This window comes from Myotis brandtii, unplaced genomic scaffold, assembly GCF_000412655.1.
Source record: "Myotis brandtii unplaced genomic scaffold, ASM41265v1 scaffold74, whole genome shotgun sequence".
NCBI lineage: Eukaryota > Metazoa > Chordata > Mammalia > Chiroptera > Vespertilionidae > Myotis > Myotis brandtii.
In genome coordinates, this window is record NW_005370944.1 from 1,067,817 (window position 1) to 1,074,852 (window position 7,036).

Sequence of the window (7,036 nt, forward strand, 5' to 3'; positions counted from 1 at the left end):
GTGGGCAGCCAGGGAAGATGGCCCTGATCGCAGGCCAGGCCTAGAGACTGTACCCGCGCACGAATTTCGTGCACTGGGCCTCTAGTCTAAAATAAGCATCAGAATAGAATCATGATGGGCATAAATGATCAGAAAAGAAATTCATACTTTTGTTACATTAAGTAGACAAAGGCTGATCAGGCTGGGGAAAATAAGCCTGAAGTACATATGTGTATTTTGTTTCGTTTACTGTCATCAGTGTTGTGGAAATTGTGTTGTATGGGAAATTTACCTGATTTATTAAATTTTTATAGATATATTGATAATTGTTGCAACTCAGTGATGGATATGTGAAGGTTTATTATGCTGTTCTACCTACATTTTTGTAGTTTGAAATTTTCTATAATAAAATGTGAAAAAAAAAAGTCTTATGGATGAGCCTGCTAATGCATTGCTTCTTTTATTTCTGTTCTGTCAGGATAGTTTTGTGATACTTGCTCAGTTAGATCACTAGAGAACTACCTGAGTTTGTCTTTAGGTTTTTATATTTTTGATTACCACAGGAATGCTTTTTTGCTTCTTTGTATGCTTTTTTGTTATTTTTCCTTTTTTATATTTTATGTAGATGTATTTCTGAAATTAATATTTGAAACCGCTTGAAATGCTACTCTATTTTTTATTTTTCATGGAAAACACTAAGCCAGTGTTTCATTTTATACTTAATATTGTAAGTTACATATATACTCATATACTCATCTGCTATTTCCTGACTTCTGTGTCTAGGGCACTGTTAGATGTCATATTTTATATAGGATTTTGCATAGAGTATGCTTAAAGGATAATTGTATTTTTAGAACCATTTCCAAAAAAAAGCCAGGCATTTTAAAAAAATATATTTTTATTGATTTCGTAGAGGAAGGGGAGAGGGAGAGAGTAATAGAAACATCAATGATGAGAGAGAGTCACTGATCGGCTGCCTCCTGCACTGGAGATTGAGCCTACAACCCAGGCCTATGCCCTTGGCCGGAATCGAACCCAGGACCCTTCAGTCTGTAGGCCAACACTCTAGCCACTGAGCCAAACTGGCTAGGGCCAGCCAGGCATTTAGATACAAATATTTAGGTACTCTAGACTTTGAGTGATTAACTTCTGTCAGATTTATTATGTCTAATTCATTCATTGATTATTTATTGAGTTCCGTTTCTATTCTAGGCATTCTTATTGACTGAACAAGACAGTCAAGGTTCCTTGCCTTCATGGAGCTTACAGTCTAGTGGGGTGACACAACATAAACAAACAAATAAGATAATTCATATGGGTGATTTATTCTGAGCTCATACAGAAGGTAAGATGCTTGCGAGTGTTGGGGAATAGATTGGGTATCCAGGAAAGCCTCTTTGGGATGGTAACATTTTAGCAGATACCCGAAAGACAAGATAGAACTAGCCATTCACAGAGTTGGGGAAAGTGTGTTCTAAGACTACCTGGTGCAACGTTCTGGAGGGAAGGAACAAGCTTAACATGTTTGAGGAACAGTAGTAAGACCAGTGTGTCTGCAGGACAATGGAAAGGGAATGGTGAGAGATGAAGCTGTGTGAGGTTAGCAGAAATCAGATCATGTAGGGATGATAGTTTTATGGAAAAGAAGGTTGTCTTGATTACTAGTACAGTTGCTAAGCAAGATCATGACAACTGATTTACATTTGAAAATTTGCTCTGGTTGCTGTGCAGAGAAAGAATAGAAGGAGGGGCAGGAGTAGTAGAGAGACCAGTTAGGGAACATATGCAATCATGAGATTGTGGTGGTTTACAACTAGGTTTACAGTTGTAATACAAATAAATAGTACAAGATTAAACTCTGCACATATTCACAACTATAAACCTGCTTTTGCCTACCCCTTTATGTACATTCATGTACAAGTCTTTGTGAATATGTTTTCATTTCTCTTGGATAGATCCTAGGAATGAAATTTTGGGTCATGGGAGTGTGTTTCATATTACAAGAAACTGCCAAATTATTTTCCAAAGTGGTGGTATCATTTTACGTTATCAGCATTGTAAAAGAGTCCCAGTTACTCCACATTGTCACACACTTTTGGTATTACCTGCCAGTTCCTTTTATTTTAAGTCATTGTAGTGGCTATAAAATGGTATCTTATGGCGTGTGTTTTTTCTGATTTGATAATTTTTTTATTATAAAATTTACCATTTTAACCATATTTAACTGTTACAGTTTGAGTACATTCACATTGTGCAACCATCACCACCATCCATCTTCAGAACTTTTTCATTATCACAAACTGAAACCCTGTCCTCATTAAGTGAACTCCCCATGCCCTGCTCCCCCAGCCCTTGGCAGCCACCATTATATTTTCTGTCTCTCTGAGTTTGACTACTCTAGGAACCTCATATAAGTGGAATCATACTAAATTTGTCCTTTAGTGTCTGGCTTATTTCACTTAATGTCTTAAAGGTTTATCTATGTTGTAACATATATCAGAACTTCGTTTTTAAGACTGAATTATATTATTCCATTCTATGTATATGCCACATTTTGTTTATCCATTCATCTCATGGACATTTGGATTGTCTGGTGTTTTAATTTGCATTTACTTAATAATTAATGATGTTGAAAAGCTTTTCATATGTTTCTTGGCCATTCAGATAACTTCCTTTGCTTGCTTTAAAAAAATGTGTCATTTTCTTATTGCTGATTTATAAGCTTTCCTTATATATTCTTTTTTTCCCCTTATTTTTATTGATTTTAGAGAGGAAGGGAGAGGGAGAAAGAAATAGAAACATTAATGATGAGAGAGAATCATTGATAGGCTGCCTCCTGCATGTCCCACACTGGAGATCGAGCCTGCAACCCGGGCATGTGCTCTGACTGGGAATGAGTTCCTGGTTCATAGGTCAACACTCAACCACTGAGCCACGCCGGCTGGGCTAAATTTTCCTTACATATTTTTGATACATTCCCTGGATCAGAAACTTTTGTTGTAATTATTTCTCCTTGACTATGGCTTACCTTTTTGTTTTTTTTTCTTCTCATTGTTTTGGGGTGTTTATACAGAAGAAAGCAGGCCCATCTTTTTACCATCATAAATCTGAAAGTTTTCTTGAAGTGCTTCACTGCCTGGGAGGTAGTCTCCAGTGGAGTGATTTGGGGATGAGGCAAGATGATATGGAATACCTTCTTAAATATTACAGTACCATTATTTTATATGTATGGCTATCTAGCCTGGTGGGCGTGGCTCAGTGGTTGAGTGTCAGCCCATGAACCAGGAGGTCACGGTCCAATTCTCGGTCAGGGCATGTGCCTGGGTTGCGGGCTTGATCCCTGGTGCGGGGCGTGCAACAGACAGCCATCAGTGATTCTCATTATTGATGTTTCTATCTCTTTCTCCCTTTCCCTTCCTGTCTGAAATCAATAAAAAATATATACTAAAAGAAAGGTATGACTATCTAAACCTATCCAGAGAATGATTTGGTTTGTAAAAAATAGTTTTCTGCTCTGGTACATTGTAATATTACAAAAGGTGATTTTTTTTTTTAAATTAAATCTTTATTGTTCAGGTTACATTTGTTCCTCTTTTTTTCCCCCCCCATAACTCCCCTCCTCCCAGTTCCCGCCCCACCCTCCGCCCTCACTCCCCACCCACTGTCCTCATCCATAGGTGCACGATTTTTGTCCAGTCTCTTCCTGCATCTCCCATTTCCCTTTCCCCCCCAAGAATAGTCAGTCCATTCCCTTTCTATGTCCCTGATTCATTATAATCACCAGTTCATTCTGTACATCAGATTATTTATTCACTTGGTTCTTAGATTCACTTGTTGATAGATGCATGTTTGTTGTTCACAATTTGTATCTTTACCTTTTTCTTCTTCCTCTTCTTAAAGGATACCTTTCAGCATTTCGTATAATACTGGTTTAGTGGTGATGAACTCCTTTAGCTTTTCCTTATCTGTGAAGCTCTTTATCTGACCTTCAATTCTGAATGATAGCTTTGCTGGATAAAGTAATCTTGGTTGTAGGTTCTTGGTATTCATCACTTTGAATATTTCTTGCCATTCCCTTCTGGCCTGCAAAGTTTCTGTTGAGAAATCAGCTGACAGTCGTATGGGTATTCCCTTGTAGGTAATTGAGTCTCTTTCTCTTGCTGCTTTTAAGATTCTCTCTTTGTCTTTTGCTCTTGGCATTTTAATTATGATGTGTCTTGGTGTGGTCCTCTTTGGATTCCTTTTGTTTGGGGTTCTCTGCGCTTCTTGGACCTGTAAGTCCATTTCTTTCACCAGGTGGGGGAAGTTTTCTGCCATTATTTCTTCAAATAGGTTTTCAATATCTTGCTGTCTCTCATCTTCTGGCACCCCAATTATTCTGATGTTTGTACGCTTGAAGCTGTCCCAGAGGCTCCTTACACTATCTTCGTATTTTCGGATTCTTTTTTCATTTTGCTTTTCCGGTTGGGTGTTTTTTGCTTCTTCGCATTTCAAATCTTTGGCTTGATTCTTGCGCTCCTCTGGTCTGCTATTGGGTGTCTGTATAATATTCTTTATTTCAGTCCGTGTATGCTTAATTTCTAGTTGGTTCTTTATCATAGCATCGAGGGTCTCATTAGTTTTCGTGACTCTCTCCTCAAGTTTATTGACAGCTTCTAGCACATTTTTGCAAGCCCTCAAAATTGCGATTTTTAGCTCTATATCCTCCATTTCTGTCATGTTTTTTTGTCTCCGCATTTTTTATGCTTTCTTGGTGCACCCCCTAGTGGTCTTTGTGCGCAGTCTTGTTCTAGTTGAGCCTTGATTGTTGTAGTTAATACTAGAGGGATTTGACCACCAGGCCGACTGGCTGTGTGAATCAGCTGTGTCTGCCGCGGAAAACTTCTGTCCTCTGGGGAGGTGCTAATCTAGCCTTTGCCTGAGGCTATCCGGCAAATGGCTCTGCGCAGGGCTTGGGCGGGGCGGGCTCAACAGGGCGGGCGGAGGGAGCCGTTATGGTGCCCTCAGTCCTGTTCCCAGAGGCTCTGCTTCTCAGAACCCCCGGAACCGCTGCAAACCTCGGAGGGAAAGCTGCCTTCCAACTGATGCCAGACACTCCCGCTTCTCCCGTTTGGGTCCGAGTCCCCAGCGATTCGCCCGTATCTGGAGCTCAGAGTCTGAGACTCCCCCCTGACCGAAAACGACAACCGCGCTCTCAGCCACCAGCCCGCTTTGCGCGCGCACCTCCGCACCTGAGTTTTTTCCACACTGCGCCTCCTCTGAGCCTCGGTGTGCTGTTATTTTTCCTTCTAGTTGAAGAGTCTCTCCTCAGCCAGCCTTCCTGTGGTTCTGGGTGATGTCCGTTCCGTCTTTTAGTTGTATTTTTGAAGTGGTTGTTTGCGGCAGCAGTCTCCGGTGTTTACCTATGCCGCCATCTTGGTCTCTCCTCTACAAAAGGTGATTTTACCTTTGAACTGATTGAGCCTCTATCCTAAGACAATAATTTAAGACAAGCACTAAATGAAATTGATCATTGCTGTATTTTTTATAAATGAAAAATGGAATTATCTGAATGTGCAAAGAAAGGAGTAGTATGTGCAACATAGAAAATATGCCTTTGTACTAAGAAGCTGACTTTTTTTTTTTTTAGAACCTCCCTGAGGATATGTTTTTATTAATTCTTAGAGAGAAACAGACAAACATTGATTGGTTGCCTCCTGCCCATCCACCAACCAGGGATTGAACTCTGGACCTAGGTATGTGCCTGACCGGGAATAGAACCCACAACCTTTCGGTGTACGGGACAATGTTCCAACCAACTGAGCCACCCAGCCAGAGCCTAAGAAGCTAACATTTTGTTCTGGTTACAAGTGTGTAAAATATCCAATATAATATCTGGGTTGCAAATACCCCATCTGTAAAATCATATAGTAAAATAGCTACCTTATTGGGTTGTCTTGCGATTGGAAGGAAAGAATGGCCCCTAACGTTTTAGCTCATGCCTGAAATGGTAAGTATGCAATAAATGCAATCTCTGCTGCTGTTTCTTACACAATATGATGGTATGTGTAAATGGTTGTGGGATTATGTGTGTAAATGATTGTGGGATTATGTGTGTTCCAATCACCTCTTATTTTCTTGAAGGTGATTTTTCCCTTTTCTGTTACCTACCACATTAAATTATCACCAAATTCTATACTAGTATAGGTCTTGAATCCATCAGCTTTTTTCCACCTTCATTGATGTCATCTATTCTAGCTTACTCCTGGAGCTGTCTCCCAGCTGGTCGCACTGCATCTTTTTTTGCACCTCTTACAGTCTGTATTCTTTTTAAAAAAAACAACCACCAAAAAACCCCAGAAATTTATTCTCTCATAGTTTTGAAGGACAGAAGTCTGATCTCAGTGTCATTTAGCAGGGTTGGTTCCTTCTTGGGGACTCTGAGGGAGAAGCTGCTCCATGCTCTTAGCCTCTGGTGATTGTTGGCCATCCATGGCTTGTGGCAGCATCACTCCAGTCTCTGCCTCTTGTCTGACAGACATGGCATTCTCTCTGTATCCAGTTTGTATTCTTTAATGGTGGCCTTTGATGAACATGACTTTTTATTTGATGAAATCTAATTTATCAGATTTTTTTCTTCCAGGATTAGCACTTGTGTTTTGTCTAAGAAATCTTTACCCCAAGGTCACTAAGATACTCTACGTTTTGTTTTCCTAGTAGCTTTAGTTTTTGCTTTTATGTTTAGACTAGAGGCCCGGTGCACAAAAATTTGTGCACTCAGGAGGGTCCCTCAGCCTGGCAGCCTGTGCCCTCTCACAGTCTGGGACCCCTCGGGGGATGACCACCTGCTGGTTTAGGCCCGCTCCCCAGGGGGATTGGGCCTAAGCTGGCAGTCAGACATCCCTTTGGCAGCCCGGGAGCCCTCAGGGGATGTCCACTTGCCAGCAGGGAGCAGGCCTAAGCTGCAGTCGGACATCCTTAGCGCTGCTGAGGAGGCAGGAGAGGCTCCCACCACCACCGCTGTACTGGCAGCCATCAGCCTGGCTTGTGGCTGAGCAGAGCTCCTCCATGTGGGAGC

The 7,036-nt window shown here is 41.0% G+C and overlaps 1 protein-coding gene across 4 annotated transcripts in view; it reads left to right on the forward strand.

Moving 5' to 3' along the window:
* EDC3 (enhancer of mRNA decapping 3) overlaps positions 1–7,036 on the forward strand; it is a 115,880-nt gene that overhangs the window by 14,644 nt on the left and 94,200 nt on the right. For 3 of the 4 annotated variants that reach the window (XM_005882771.2, XM_005882772.2, XM_014530487.1), the window contains exon 2: positions 1,192–1,324. The exons of the other annotated variant lie outside the window; for it this stretch is intronic. The gene's annotated coding sequence lies outside the window, so the exon portion shown is untranslated. The remainder of the gene's footprint in view (positions 1–1,191; positions 1,325–7,036) is intronic. 4 annotated transcript variants of the gene reach the window in all.